The following is a 17,593-nucleotide window of genomic DNA, read 5'->3' on the forward strand; positions in this document are numbered from 1 at the left end:
TGGCAATCAAAGAAGCTAGATTACGTCATGTAATAGAAAACATCAGCCAGATGGTGGCACCGCTGGGAAAGTGTATTTAAGAAAACACAGTAACACCAAAAAGCAGAGAGGAGGAGGGAACAAAAAGAGTGAGAAACAGCAGGGAATCACTAGATTTGGAGGAAGAGGAGAAGAAGGAGAAGGAGAAGGAGAAGGAGAAGGAGAAGGAGAAGGAGAAAGAAGGAGAAGGAGGAGGGCAATGACAATGACAAACACAAGAAAAGCCAATAGAAGACCCATGGCAGAGCAGATGGATATTCCTGAAGGAACCACAGCCTGCAGAGAAAAGGAAAAGTGTGGGAAGCAAGGAGTGGCAGAAAGAAACCATTGTGTATTGACTATAACTTCCCCCCACTAACGCCCTGCACCTCACAGGAGGATGAGTAGTCTGGAGCAAAGGAGTGAAACTGAGTCTAGGAAAGAAAGGAGGAAAGGTGTTCTAATGCATGTCTCTTAGTCTTCTCACTACCCAAACCTATTTTAATTCACAACGAATTAAAGTAATTATCCCCAACTTGAGTCTGTTTTGCTTATGATAGCAATCGGTAACTGATCTTACTGTCTTTATCTCAAATTGTGAACTTTTTCATCACATTATCTCCCTCTGTCCCACTGCAAGGTGGGAGTGAGTGAACATTTAGGTCAATGTTTGGCTGTTTGCCAAGACTAGTCCACTGCAGAAAGGAAAATCGTTATGTGATAAAACCATACTGAAATCATTACAGGTCGCCCAGAATTTGTGAAGATGCATTTTTTTATCTATACACTCCAGAGCTGACGCTTCTCTCACCATTATGTAGAAGTCCAAAATCTTCAAAAAGAAAGCAGTCCTCACTCTTCTTCAGAATCAGAGATAACAGCTTTCTCCACTTAGCTATGAAGGGAGGTAAAACAATGTATAACAGTCAAATAAGAAAATGAGTTGCAGAAAGTTTGCATCAAAGTGTGCAATTATTAAAGATAAGGTGATTATTTTAATAGCAGCTTTAAATACTGTAATATTTTTCGTGATCTAGAATAAAGAGTCTGAAACTTGAAGACTGATGGGTACAGAAGACCCAGTAGCACCAATACAAAGTAGTTGGCAAGGTGAAGACATACAGCATTTCTTTATGATCCTTTATTGTTCAGTTATGTATCTGATTTTTCAGCAATGGTTTAGTTTCTATAATAGTTTTCTGAAAATGCAAATAAACTTTGGGAGTGTTGCTGTTCAAACTGTACCGTTGCAGCCAATTTTGCACTATTAGGAATGCTAAATAAGAAAAGTGGGGTAAGCCCTGCAGATACATCCCGCAGTGTTTACTGAACAGTTTAGATTTACTGTGTAAGTTACCAATAGATACATCACAGCACACAGGGGACACTTTAAAGAGTCATTATTATTGCTGTTTATTGGTGGGGTTTTTTTTCAGTGTAATGTACTGCACAGTACAGTAATTGCTTTCAGAAGAACAATAAGTATCTCTCCCTAGTGAGGGCGTTTTATGGAAAAATATGTTGTCTAAAATTAACAGGCAGTGATACATTTTTCCTCTAGGTTCACTTAGCTATTTTATCTCATTTTATACTTTTTATGCTTGAAGAAATCTTTTGAATTAACTTTGCTACTTGAACAGGGCCAAGTCATAAACTCAGGTAGATTTATTACTTCTTTCTCCATTACATTTATCTGGCTTTTGTTACAGTGAACAGCAAATATACACAAATATCTCATTACCATACTTGCAGGAGGTGCAAGTGCATAAAAAGGAACTTTTATCATTTAATGAAATAAATATGGTGCAATTGAAAAAGCATTTAAGCATTTCAGCAGGAAATCTTAGTTTAAGATGGAGTGCTTGTAGCCAACGAATGTGTAAGCAGCTTATGGAGAGCTCAAGCAATACTAGTTCGTCAATAGCATACAGGGGAAAAGAATGCCTTGCATGATACTCTGCTGATTTTAACTTCCCAGCCCCAAATACCATGTGCCAATGGATCAACTGGGAACAAAGCTAAAGTTGAAGACATTCATGGTACTGCTCCTTTAACTGCTCTGTCAAGACAACCTCAGAGTATGGTTAGTGCCTAAAATGATTTATTGACTAACTTTGTATCATTATTTGAATAAAAGTAAAAAGCTTAACATACTATAACATAAAATAAAATTAGAAAATTAACAATACATAATATAATCTAACACTATTATCAACACAATTATTTGACAAAAAACTAGATTGTTATTACTCTGAAGGATTCTATTTGAAAAGCTGTTCAGTATTACAAGAAAATGCCTAGTATATTATGACAAGTATTACCTAGTGGAACTTTACATGGCATTACTTTATTAAATAATAGTCTTCCACCACTGTTTACTAGCTGTAAATTCAGGTCCTTAATTCCTTCCTATAGAACGCCTGAAAATTTCATGGATCATAGGGTTCAGATTTTTGTTTGGTCTTACTAATAGATTTCTTTACTCATTATTCAGAAACAGTTTATCCTGAAATGTAAGAACTTCTCAATGTAGATATTTGTATTTTTATTTTCAGCACTCATCATCTTTTGTAACTATTTAAGGAAAATGAAAGGGTTTCAAATTCAAAAGACAATAAATGTTAAATTATGTATAAACAATCTGTCTCTTTGGCAGCAAACAATCCAGAGAAACAGCAGGAAAATCAGGAAATGACAGAAGAAAGGCAGAGATTATGGGAGTTAGTAAGATCTTATTCTTTTTTTAGTGTGTATTATTAAAATTGAAGTTCATTGAAAACTGACCTATGTTTGGCTGGGATAGAGTCAATTTCCACAAGAAGCTGGGAGGAGACACAGCCAGGGCAGCTGACTCAAACCAGCCAAAGGGATATTTGATACCATATGATGTCATGCTCAGTACATAAACTGGGGGAGCTAGCCAGAGGAGGGTATCACTGCTCAGGAGCAGGCTGGGCATTGGCTGGTGGCAAGTGATTGCATTGTGTATTCCTTGCTTTTACATTCTTTAGTTGTTATTATTGTTGTTTATCTCTTCACTTGCTGTCCTGTTACATTATTTTTATCCCACCCAGCAAGATTTACCTTTTTTTTTTTTTTCCAATTCTCCTCCTCATCTCTCTTGGGGTGGGGAGGAGTGAGCGAGCAGCCATGTGGTACTTAGCTGCCAGCTAAGGCTGAACAACGAAAAAAAACTAATTAGAATTTTAAAATAACCAGTTCTACTTTGGAAAGAAAAGAGAAAAACATCAAAGAAAAATAAAATATAACTATAGGAAAAGCTAAATTAGTGTTGTCTGGTGTCCTGTATATAAATGTCCATGTGCTTAGTTGGCTGGTGAGATTAAAGAGGATGCTAGGGTCAAAGCAAGCAAGAGTGGAAAGTCAAAAACCGTCTGAAGAGTAAAAAAATAGGTCCTACAGATATTTCATCTGATAATACTTTCAATTAAAATTTTGTACAAAAGATCTAAAAAGCATAAAGAGCTAGGAGAAAATGGAAATACTCTTTTTCACATCATGAGTTCTAATGTTTGATGTAACACACAAGTTTTCTTTTTGAAGGCAAACATGACACTGAGGTACTGAAGTCAACATGTTTGAAAATTCTCTGGAAGAAGTAGAAACATGTTTTTATTTTTCCTTGACTGCCAACTATCTCAAGAGAATGATGGTCACCATCACATTTTGTACAAACACACTCATCCTTCATATATGCAAATATATGCTTGAATAGATATAAGCATGCAGTATGCTAGAATCCCTCCTGGAAACAGTTTAAAGGTTTACTAGTAACTTTTAGTTTGCTTCAAAAAATATTAGGCAAGCCTTAATCCAAACATATAGTAATAAAACAACAGTTCAGAACGCATAAAAGCAAAAATACAGTTCATGTACTTAAGTTGAAAGAGTTATACACATTTGCCAGCACTTGTCGCAGAATTTAAATTTAAGGCTGAAACTATGAAGTGGACTCTTGTTTGTTTTTCCAGAGTTTTCCATAAATATTTTTCATTTTTTTGTCATGAATTGTTTTATAAAGTATTTTAAGGCACTGTGACAAATACAGTGAAAAGTCTAAATTGATTGCTTCATTAGGTATAGTGGCTGAGGTCAGCAGTTTAGAAACAGAGCTATGAATCAATAAATCAGGCCCAGACTCTACCTTTTTTTTTCTTTTTTTTTCTTAAATTATTTTTGTGCAGTTCCCTTATTTTTTTTTTCTCTCACCTAAGTAAAAGCTCTTACAGTTAATAAGTCTAAGACTATTACGTTACATCCATTTAATTCAAAGAAGTTTTCTGAGCTATCTTAAAGAAATCAGGAATTTATGAGCTACTCTTTCATATTTAGGTTAAGCCATTTCCCCAGTTCATTAAAATCAAAATAAAATTATGTAAGTAGCAACACAAGTCTCTTCAGCTGTTTTGTAGGATTTAAATAGGCATAGAATTTGTACTTTAAATTTGATTGCTAACTCTTAAAAACATGAGAAGATAACGGTATTATTGCAAATCATTAACATCTGTTAATTTAGAAAAACAGTAATGCAGAATTACTTCATTTTACTATATATAGGCTGAAAAACTGGTAAATCTATTACAGAATACATATTGATTTAGTATACTTAATAATCCAAATCTGGAAGTATTTGAATATATATGTTATCTAATGCAAATAAATCTTATTTTTATGTGACTAGATCAATGTAGATACTTCATAAAAAACAGAACTCTTGCTATCTCTAAATTCAGATATCTCTAAACCCAGAAATTAATATGATTAAGTAGAAATATTTACCATAATGTTCCTGATAGCTATGACTACTACTTTATAACAAAATACATACATCGCCTGCCTCTATTTGTGCATGTCATCTGGTACAAAATAATCTGCTTGGACATAAAGTACCAGGACATAAAGCAACATGTCATAAATATCAAAATTTGTTCCCTTGAACTGAAGCATTCTATAAAATTTTAATAGACAGTATACAATCCAAACTATCAGATGTGTTCATGGTTTGAACATCTGCCAAAAGCAGGTATTTTAAATAATTCAAAGACACTTCAGATCTGAGGATAATTCAATACCTACTTTACACTGTTAATCATGCTACAATCTGCCATCTACTTGCCACTTATTTTTGAAAAATAATTTTTACCTGGATTGTATTTATCCACTAAAATTTGTAGCTTGGCTGCAAATACTGCTGTCATAGTCTGAACCTTATTACTTCTTCAAATAAAAATTAAATTTCTATTATAATATTAATTCTTTGAAAATACAAATAATTTTACTCCCAGGTCGCTATTAGAGTAAACCAAAACCCACTCTAGACATAAAAAAAAGGTTCCTGATACTCGTTGACTTATTGACAAATGAATGCTTCCTTAGTTTTTCCCTTATAATATTCTACAAACTTGTAATAATTCTCATAATCCTTTTTTCTATGAAGTTTCTTTTTTTTTTTTTTTTCCTTTGTTGAAGCAATGCTAGTTATTTTTCCTGTTATTCAAATCCTGTAGCTTCTCAGCTGCATAGTAGGTGAACAGGGAAGGCATAGTGGATGCACTAACATATCAGTAAAGTTATATGGTGTTCTGTGCAGCAGGAACATATACATTATGAATACCAGTGCCTAAAGCAGATGAAATGCTAGATCTATCCTTAACTTCTCATACTAGAAGTGTATCTTTATTTTGAGATGGCTTGAGTCTTGGTAAGAGCGATCACATCTCTGTTATTTTTATCATATGACAATTGAGGAAGGATGACGGAAGAATTGTGCATAGTGGGGATTTTCACAGAAACGTTGCTGTAAAACAAGCATCTATTTAGAGTAAAGCAGTATGAATGAAGGATACAGGATAAATATACAACAAAGAAAATAGTAGTTACTGTTTTGGTCAATTTCAGCAAAAATAGTTAACAGCTCCTGGATTTTTATCTGATTGACAACCTGATCGACTGGCCCACACTGAGCACTGGAATAGGCTGCCCAGGGAGTTTTTGGAGTCTCCTTCTCTGGAGACATTCAAAACCCGCCTGGACGCCTTCCTGTGTTACCTCATCTGGGTGTTCCTGCCCTGGCAGGGGGATTGGACTAGATGATCTTTTGAGGTCCTTTCCAATCCCTAACGTTCTGTGATTCTGTGATTCTGTGATTATGGAAATAAGGCAAATTTTGATAATTGTATTAAATCTTCGATGAATTAATTATATTATGGTTGTGTAAACAGTCAATATTGTTGATGAATGGTTCATTAATTTAAAAGGAATATATTTCCAGAAAGAGAAGTATACGAAGGAGGGTTAGTTTTCATCTCTATGAACTTATACCTTTGAAACATGATATGGCTCAACTTCTAGACAAGTTTCCTATGATAGTGGAAAGAGAATTGAGCACTGGAAGTGCTTAAATAGATGAGTCTCTGAGGGATTTTCCTCTCCCAAACAGGCAGTCAACAGAGCCTTCACAGCAAGTTAAGCCTAAATATTTAGCATCTAGAAAGGCCAAGTGAGGATGACTATATTTCACAACAGAAAAATCAATGAAGAAAAATAAAACATTTGTATTAGTGATAAAGTAGAATAATGAAAAAGAATGCTATGCAAAGTTAAGTTATATTTTATAACTTCCTGAGACAGGTTGACTTCATTAAAACACATGCAGGGCTTCTTAGAGGATCAAATTCTTTCTGTAGCCCCAGCTTATATCACAAATTAATTAGTTTCCTTCCTCAGCAGTTATCCTTTCCAGCATTAATGTTATGTATCTCAAATATGATATACCTAAAATAATACATTCTGGGCCATATTTACATATTTCATTAACTCACTTGTTTTTCACATGTTTGCATAAGAACACCAGTGCTGGTGGGGAGGGGGAAGAAAGAAAGGAATTTTTTTTGAGGTACACAAAAAAAAGTGATAGAGACTCAACCGTAAAAAATGCAGAAAATTGGAAGGCAATGATGAGTGGAATAATAGGCATCGAAATATCATCTTCTTAAAAAATTATTAAATCCCCTTCATGCTGTGTATGAATTAAGAGTCCTCAACAAAAGCACTCAGCATGAACAGGTTATAAATTAGGCAAAAAGCTGAAAAAAAATCATTTCCAGACTCATTGCACAAATTATCTGTATTCTTTCAAAGAAGCGGAAAAAAACCTTTCTCAAAATGACCCACAAATGCAATGGAAATCACTTCGTTACAGATGCAGGATCTACAGTATCATCATATTACTAAAATAACCTGTGATTATCTTCCCTAAAGGAGTGGGAAGGATTGGGCAAGTGGAAGAAAATCAAGAATAATATTGAAAAGGGGGAAAAAGGTTACTGTTTGAAAAATTCAAATAGCTCAGATTTCATTTTCAGCTTTGTGAGCATATGAATAATAGTGGAAGTAGCATAGCCAGAGAGCTTGTGTAAAGTTATTCTCCAAGGACTAGATTGAACTTGCATTCTGCCAAATTATGAAAAAAAGAGGAAAAAAAAAAAAAGTGTTCTTTTCAAAGTTTAACACTTAAAATGCATGTATTTATTTATCTCTCTATTTATTTGGAAGTCAGGGCAAGTAAGCTCCAGGTGGCAAGATGTGCATTTTCTAAGTTCTGAGCAACACTGAACCATAGAACTCAGCAACAATTGATTATGCAAGCCCATAAACTGCATGAGGCTTTTAGTCATGAGTGATTAGAAACCAAGCTAAGTGTTTTATTCAGAATTTCCGAAAGGGTGTGCAGTTCTACTTTATATAGCAATTTGTTGGAATTGGCTCAGTTCAGTTTCCACTCCTTAGCTGGGATGCCCAGGCTACATTTTAGTTGTGATCTCTTGCTGGGTGGTGACCAGCTGAATTAAATGAATGGTCGTCATGTAGAAGGTATGGTTTGTTTTCCACTGTAAATTGGTAAATGCTGTTCAGCACTACTACTAAACTTCATGGGATGATATGGTAAGCAGAACACTAGATTAACACATTGGCCCTTGGAGATATAACAATCAGTAGGAGGTAAAGGGGCATTGTGCAAGGAGACTACAGTAGGAGAGTGGCTTTTGAGAGCTTCATAGATCTTAGTCTGACAAACTTACGTGGGCTACAAAGGAGATATTGTTTAGGACAAGGACGTTGCCTGCTAAAATATATTCTATTACGTAGAAAGAAGACTCGGTTTCTTGGCCTGGGAAAACTTATATTGTGACTAAAAGAAGGGAAATAATTGAGAAACTGTATTCATTTTGACCACTTAACATGGAGGAGAAGAAACTGAGCACAAATTTAATTGGTGTCATCAGAATTTAGATTTTGACCAGAAAATTCCTTTAGTCCATAAATTTTCCAGTCCTGTTTTTTTCTTTTTTTCTTTTTTTTTTTCACAACTAAGAACCTTGATAATCCTCAAAAATTTAGATAGCTACTTGATAGCTTTTCTAGTCTTACTAATTATTGCAAAAAATCACTTGTAGATTCTTATTTAAAAACAAAGTTCCGCAACAATTTGCTAAGCAAACCTCTCAACTCAGTGCAGAGGAAATTTATAAAAGCAAGAAGAAAATATAGACTAAACCCTCAGCTTTATTAAGATCTATCTAAATTAAAAAAACAGCTTGAGACAATATTTCAATTGTAGCACTTTAAAATTATGTGATTAAGACTTCTACTACAAGATCCTATCTTATGTATGAATTTCACATGAACTACTCTAGTCACTGTGATGAAAGAATGTTTAACCTTGAGGAAGGACTCAAAAGCATGGGCAATGCAGCCAAAAATCATGCAGATAAATACAGAATCAAGGCTGAAATGTTCACCTTTCTATTAATACTACCTGTATTTACCAACATTTCCTGTACACTTGTAATACTTAATGTTATATATGCAAACTGCAATACTTTCCCACTTCACTTACAAGAAAATGGGAAAAGCAGTCTTGAGCAGTTTCAAGTAAAGCATCACAGAAAATTAGGGATTACTCTTGTCCGTCAGGTATTTTTGGAAGTTACTTTTGGTATTTTTGCAATTACTTTTTTACTTCTATAATTTTGCACTTATTAGTTCATTTTAAACAATTGTATTTGAAATATAATGCAGCAGGAGTTATTTATTTGAAAGAAATTTAGGTATTTATCTGGGCAGCCGACGAAAGGCAACTCAGGCCATGGGCGTTACGCAGAGGGAAACAGCTTCCTCTCTCACAGATAATATAACAAGTGAAAAAAAATAATTCAGTCAGATCAGTTCCCTGATTCAGCTAATTTTGCAGTTATATATATTGCTTTTGTCAACACTGGGCCAATGGTAACTAGGGGGCAGAAGTGGCCAGTCAAGGAGAAAATTTAGGCCATACTGTTCAGAGACAAATGAGGGGTAATGTTGAATTAAAATGACTGTTTGAACAATAACTCGTTTTTCCCTATATCAGTGAATGAAGAGATATGAATTACAGCATAAGTTCAGACCAAACCATGAGCAATTTGATCACAGAAGAAAAAAAGAAAAAAAACAAGAAAAAAAAGGAATAAAAAAAAATCAAACAGACAGGGGAAAAAACCTCTACAAAAGAAAACTCTATCATTTAAATATATTGCAAATAACTTAAGTGTACCACTTACTGGAAAAGTATGAACATGAAACCATGTGGAAAAGAGTGAAAAAAATGACACACTCAGAACTAAGATATAGCACAAGTGGAATATATTATTATAGGTCTAAAGGAATGTATTAATTTTGGCTATAATTTAAGGTAGATTCCTCTGTGTTAAGTACTACTAATTACTACTACTATGGCAATATACTACCATTATTAGTATTCTGTATTGATTGCCTTTAGTTACTTGAACTTATTTTTATTACCTTTATTGGTTTATTACTTTTGTTTGTTTGTTTTACTTATTTTGCTAGACGTTCCAATTGTAAAAATGATGGCAGCTAAATTCAGCTTAATACAGTCCTTGAGATTAAGAGTCCTCATGTGTGATGAGGAATGACATGAAAGATTATGGTAACCTTGCTGTGCTTCATATCTATTCTGTCTGGATATAAACTGATGCTAGAAACACCTCACAGGAGTGACATTTCTTCAGTCAAAATGGATAGTACCCCGGATCATGATCTTGTCTTAAAATATCAGTACAGAATGAATGGCTGTACTGTAAATATTTGCCGAGTTCAGTGTCATTCATCCATATGGCAGCAATATAGCAACCAGAAATATTCTGCAACTTTGGAGCAATTGGAACCATGATGTTATAACAACATTTTAATGAATGCAGTTGTTCACAGACAGTTCTTTATTCACCCCATCAAATTAGCGATAGTTTGACAGGGTCTGTTCCTCTCACAGTATATTGTAAAATGAGTTACTGAACTGATAGGAATCCCTACATAATGCTGATTGCATCAAAACAACTAAAATACTGTACTATACTTTTATGGCCCAAATATGGGCTCAAGGACACTGTCAAGTCCTTACATTTTCTAAATTGTTCCTTTTGCTGTGTCTTCTTGTGCTGATTTCCACCATCTTATTAGCCACTTCTCAACTCTGGCTGATTATTTTCACTTAATATATTCACTTGAATGTATAAGATCAGTAAGCTAAATTAATATATAATGTATAAATTCTTTTGTCTTGGATCTTGGAATTTCTTCCCATTCTGATGATATTTTAACTTTATTTCCATTTTACTGATACATATTTATCCAATCTGTTTTTAGAAATCTTCCTATACTCTTAAAAACTTCCAAGGATGACAGTTCTCTAAACCTATTCCAGTGTTTCATTATCTTTTACTTTTGGAAATATTTTCCTAGTAGCATGAATCTCCTCTTCATTGAAACCTGTGGCTTTTTGTTCTAGCTATAGTAGATTATTGTTTCTTATTGCATCATCAGTCACTGGAATAAATTCCTCATGTGATTTAAATCAAATCAGGATTGAAGCTGTTTATAGATCTAATATTAATGAAATGCAATTAACAACAAACTCTGAGCTATACATCCAGAATCAATAAAACAGATGCAACACCGGGCATTCACAAAATGTTTGTAAACACCTACAAATTCCATCACCCTTCTACAACTAATCCTGACAAGTTCTCACTCCACTTGCCCCCCTCGGAAATATGCATGGTTATGTGCCCTCAAACCTGGCGAGTCTCTTCTTGTTGCATCCTTTAGCATCAAATGTCTAGTTGGATTTAAGCTACTCATGGCATTCAAAGGGAAGGGTGTTCAGACAAACCTAGGCAGATGCTGGCAGGTGCCTTCTGCCAGCATCAAACTCAGTCTGATGGTTGCACTGTTGTGCAATGTTGCGCCCCACAGTCACAAATTTTCATGCTTCTTATATATGTCTTTTCAAGCTGACTCCTTTTCTCAAAAGTCTCAGTCTGCATACTGTCCTCTCATAGAGGGAATTGAAAGTATTATGACTTGGTCTGTTTTTTGAAAAAATCAATATGATTTTTACTTCCCAATTTGTTCTTCCAATGTGATTATGCCTAGTTATTTGATTGTTTCTTTCTTTGAAGCATGTTTGCCTTTTCCATTACTCATAGATGTTACACTCAAAATATTGTTATGGGCAAAAGTGAACACGTATACATGAACCTAAGAAATCATTATTCAGCCAATTACCACATTAATATATTGAATTATCTAATATGATATGTATTAGCCTCATACATATAAAAAGGTCATATAAAACTCGCCAGTTATTTACCCCTTTTTTTCAGTGTTACCCTTCCAAAAATTCTCTGGTCCTAAGTCTGACACTTCAGTCTTAAACAGGGGAGGGAAGTTATCAAAAGCAGGCAGTATCCTAAGGTCTTTGCTGGGAGCTCATGGTGGGGGCTTCTCCCTCCTCTCTGCTGGGAGGAGTGCAATGTAGACGATTCCTTCCACATCACTCTCGGGGTCTGCCTGAGTTTCTCTCTACATATTTCCTTTACACAGGTTGGTCCCTTCTCATCCATTCCTCACAAAGCCTGGAATAGCTTCTCCTAGTCTCAGAGGATGCAAAGAGAGATTGTTTGCTTTGCAGTCACTTTTGTCCAAGGTTTATCAGACCTTCGCCCTAAGGTATTCACAGGGTTTTAGCTAAACCAGTCTGGGTGTCCCCCACTTGGCAGGGGGACAGTAGCTAAAATAAGGCCAAGACACGCCCATGCAATTCAGGAGCCCACAGGTCCATACAAAGCCCTTGACCACTGCCAGTAATGGCAAAGTCATATTTACGAAGTGTCACGTGACATTATCTGTTCTCCACAGGTTGACAAAGATAAATTCTAACATTCCAAAAATGACATCAGACAGCATTTTCACTGCACAACCTGTTCTAAAAATATTGGTTTTATTTTAATTATTTTAATTGGAATACTTTTTTGGCTTTCTTAAGAGCTCTTATATCCTTCCTTGCTTGTACTTCTGTATTTATTTTACCTTCTAAAAAGATGCAAGATGTGAATTCTTCCACCAAGCCTTTGTTCAGTTTATTGTTATATACATCAATATGACCTACTTTTTTTACCATTTCCATTCCTTTTCTTGTCCCTCACTATTTCAACCATTTGTTGAATGGCTGTCCACACAAACAGAAGAAAATGAAAAGACAGAAGAGAGACAGAGAACTGTCCATATTTCTTCCAAGTTCTTTGAATCTGACGCGCTTACCTGCAGACTGTAACATAGACCGTACAAGGCTTATGGACCTGATCTTTCACTGAGTATATGAATACACAACCACATTTCTGTGAGATTGTGTGGGACAAATTTGTGGAATACCAACATCTATCAGTTCAACAATTACACACAGCTACCTCAGAGCATGCTTCTTACCTTTACTTCTCTAACTTACATGTACTACATCTACATGATAGCTTACCTGAAAACCACTTGCTTCAGTGTCCACTCCTCAAATTCAAACAATTAACTCTATTCATTAACTTTAAAATATTTTGTCTCTGTATTAAGGTGCATAGAAAATGAAACTGTTGTAAAACAGGGTGGCTCCAAAAAGGGGAGACATTTGTCTGGGTTATAGACATCAATAAACAGGCAAGTCTGTACTCCCTGAAGTGTAGTTTCATGAAGCATGAAGAGCTATATGAAGACACGGTATATGGTACTATGTTCTATAGGTCATGCTGTATGGTTTCTCATTACTTGAGTAAAGTTCTTTAGAACAACGAATGAGGTTAGATTATTTTGGACAACATGAAGGAGCCTTGAACCAATCTAATCCCAATAAAAAAGTCATACCAAGGAGAAGTCAGCAGTATTAGTGGAAAGAACTGCACATGAAATTAAAGAACTTCAGAAATATTCCATTGAGTAACGGTAAATAAAATGTATTCTCCAAAGCATAAATCTAAACTGGGTATCAGCTATGAATATGAGTATTATATGACCTATCATTGACTAATGCTTAACGACCAAGTCACAGGAAAAATATTTAGGATTATCAAACATGTCTCATCTAAGAAAAAGGGAAATAATTAAGTTTAATGGTGGGAAACATTTACAGACAGTGAGATTCACTCATGTATAGAACAACTTCTTAATGAATACTGCAGGAGTAGCCACGTATTTGAGTACTTAAAACCGGAGAGGACAAAACATCACAAAGTGTGTTTAGGGAACAATACTTCATTAGGAATAAGATGATCTGCATGATAGCTTGAAAGAACTCTTCTACCTATGATTCACATTACCGTGAAAATACACCCTGCAGATACAAGTAGATGTAAAATATCACTGAGTCTTGAAAGTGTATTTGTATATGCTATGCAGAATCTTAGTCTCTCATGTTTTACATTTTATTTTGTTTTGTATAGGCTACTTATTTTGCAGTCTATGTATTAAGCCAAAACTGCAACTTTGTTTCAAGTTCAGTCCAAAAGATTCTTCTTTCCATGTCATATAATTTATTTTTATTTCAAATTCTCCATTAAATTTTGTTCTTCCTTAGAATCTACATTTATGACTAAGGTAACTTTATAATGTGACATAACAATACTCAGTTTTCCAGTAGAGTACACTATTATGTTTTTATTAACCTTTCCAAGTACTGGGCAACAGATCAGGGATCTTTTCTATCTAAATTACCATTTCTGGCATTCAGACAATTTTTCTCATCATCTTTTGAGCAATGATCATAAGCAGAGTGCAAGATGGAGAGAAAGCCATTTAGCTGTTAGAAATAGCTACTGACTCATATTTGCAAATCAAGGATTTTATTTTTCATTCTGAACCACACCAGTGAGCCAGAGCATTACAGAGGTTTCTGAGTTGATTTATTCATCTGAAATGTGGATTTAATTGACTCTTAAAGCACTTTACAAAGGCCCTTTCACCCAAGAATCTCAAAGTAATATTATCAGTAGCACAGACTGCAGCAATGCGCACGAGGTTAACATCATAAACTAGGTTGACTTTATCAGAGGAAAGAAATATTGGTTTAGCACTGGTCACTGAAACATGCACTCCTACGTATTATGACATAATTGCAGTCATGCAGCTGCAGATCCTCTCTTATCATTACCCCTTGTGTACATTTGTAATAAATTTTCCTTCTCTCAGCCAAATCTTGCAGCACAGGGAAAGACTATAGCTATTGTTTGCTTACAGCCTGGGTGGAAAAAAAAAATATCATAGACCAACAAAAACCTTACCAATTATAATCAATTAATTCTAGACCCCTTTATCAACTAAGGGTTATTGAACCCATATACCTCTCCTTCCAGAAGGAAAATATACATATGTGTATATATATATATATATATAAAGCCTGCAAACAGCAGGCCATTTTGTGGAGCAATGGGAGAAACTTTCCAGCTGCTCTGGCAACTTTTATTTAGTGTGTTGCATGGGACCTAAGGGTGGAGATATGCTCCTATACATATGAGAAAGATAGAAATGGAGATAGTTCTGCCGCTTCTGCTATCACTGGGTGTTCTTGTCTGATAGAAGGGCTGTGGCTTATGTCTGTCAGGAGTTGAAAGTGGCCTCTTCTCCAGTGCTCTGCCATCATTTGGTGGGCAGTCGACCCATGCCTGCTCCTCATGGAGGCTGTTATTGCCTCAGATAACTGCTTGCTTTATATATGAATTAAGCCCACTCTTCTGTTTTCCATTGCGGCCTTGTATCCTTAATAACCAGCAACTCTCAATGTCCACCCTATCAGCAGCTGTAATGGATTACATGGTGTACTGAGCTGGACTGACAGTGCCAGAAAACAGTCACTCCCTTGGTTATCCTTATTGGCAATGCAGCCTTCTCATTCCTTCATGGGCTGCCAGAGAGGTTCCCAAATGCTACGCTCAGATTCCCAAACGACCTTCAATTAGCTCTGTTCAGCCTCAGTGTGTTGTGGTCACCAAGCACATTTCCTACAACCATCAGCATTGTCTTCCTGAAGACGTGTCCTTCTCAATGCATTCTTCGTAGCCGAAAAATACAGTTTCAGTATTTTAGTCATACCTTTTTCACATATGGCCTCCTGGTAGCCCAGCTTCCTTGAATTCATATAGTCATCTACTGTGACTATACAGCTGCCAGCATTAGATGTGAATTGGATTCTGTTTTTTCAGCACAGTATTAAGATTCTATAAGGTTGTAAAATTTTTCCACTGCTAAACAGTACTCTCTTTGTAGCTTTTTCCAGAATATGCTTTATATTGGGCATTCAATCTGGGGTAGTAGATTCCTCATTTTGTTTTCATTTGCTCTGTCCTCTCTTCAACTTGTGACAGTTTCAGTTTCTAAGTTTATATATAAGTAACAAAACCAAGATGTCAGAAATACATTTCAGCCTGGAATACGAAAAAATAGAAATGTTTACATTATTTTGTTATTTTTTCAAATGAAAGGAAGAAATATTTTCAGGAAGGAAAAAATTAAAACATAAAAAACCCAACCCAACCAACCAACCAAAAAAATCAACAAAAAACTCCACTATTTGACATGATTTTTTCCTTGTACAGAATTTGCAATAAAATAAAAAGAAGTGTTGAGCTTGAATTATTTCCCTCAAATAAGAAACAAGTGGTGTTCTGTTGGTTTCATCCAAGTTGTGTATTTAAGAGAAGTGGGAAAGGAAACAAAAGCTTAGTTCCCTTTTCGGCATTTGGGCACATCCCAAAGTACTCCAATCACATGCACCTCTAGATCGTTACACAAATATTGCATGGAAACAGGATAACTTTTTAAAAGATTTTTGAGAACAATGGTAACAGGGCAATGTCAGTTTAAAATTTTGTTTACTGAAAGAAAATGAACTATGTTTCCCCTATTTTGAATAAGTGCCCTATTACAAAAAAACCAAACCAAACCAAACCAAACCACAAACAAAAAAAACAACCAAACAAAAACAACAAAAAAACCCATGCCTAGTTGGAAGAAAAATATTTTTTCTATTCTGTCACTTCTGTACTCCTCTTTCTCTTTGTTTATATTTGAATAAACTGAGTAATCCCTAATTATATTCTAATTATATTTCATTGTCTTGTATCTGGTGACATTATTAGCATACAGATGGGAATTGTTTCACTGTTCTATTGTTTTGTTATTATGTTTTCCATCAGATACATATAGGATGTTCAACATAATTTTTAAACATCTGCTATTGCACAGAGGCTTCTGTGCTGTTTTCTGAAAGACAGCTTGTTCAAAGCACGTATTATGGATCTAGCAAATGGAACTTGGCTACGCACAGGGTCCTCTTCATGATACTTCCCAAAATGTCCTGGAACAAATCCTGCACCTCAGTTTCAGTCTAAAATGGGCAATAAGGGATTTATTTATCGTTATTTTTTGCTCTTGAGACTCTGCTAACAAGTGTTTCTTGTTAATTTCCAGCAGTGTCTTTCTTCAATATTGAAGGATATTATTATCCCTGACTATTTTATGTTTACCATTCAGACTTACACAAGTCTGGTTTTTATGGCAAATATTTACTTTCTTCATTGTCTATTAATCTACAAAAAGAATTCACGGAACATGTAAGCTCTCTTAGTTTTGATTTCTCTGCAATAGTTCCTTGCATTTTGTGAGGGATGCTGATGATGGTCCATGGTGTTAATTCTTTTTCAGACAAGTTTGATATTGCATTATTACATAAATATTTATCTGTTGCAGTATTCCTATTTACATTTTTGTGTGACGGCATGACTGAGTGATTTATCATTGATGGCCTGAACTTGACCATTTAATTATTTTGTTGTCATAAATCATGTTTCATGTTTTATTATGCATTGGTACTGCTAAGAGGAAATTGCAAATTGGTCCAAAATACAGTTGCAATCAAACTACTTGTCGGTCCTGTTTTGTAGTTATAGACAGCATGGCTGACTAAATAACAGTCTGTCTTCTATCAGTATGTACACTGGCAGCATTGGGGTCACCAGAAGCAGTGTGAGCAATGTCTTCCACACTGAAAATTCCTGCTTTCAGTCATTACATGTTGTGCCTTCCATCACCTGAATCTAGGAAAACAGCTATTTGCCTTTGTCTTCCTACAGATTTCCCACTGTTGATCATATCCTGAGAATTTCTTTTTCTACCT

Source organism: Caloenas nicobarica, chromosome 1, assembly GCF_036013445.1.
Source record: "Caloenas nicobarica isolate bCalNic1 chromosome 1, bCalNic1.hap1, whole genome shotgun sequence".
Lineage (NCBI taxonomy): Eukaryota > Metazoa > Chordata > Aves > Columbiformes > Columbidae > Caloenas > Caloenas nicobarica.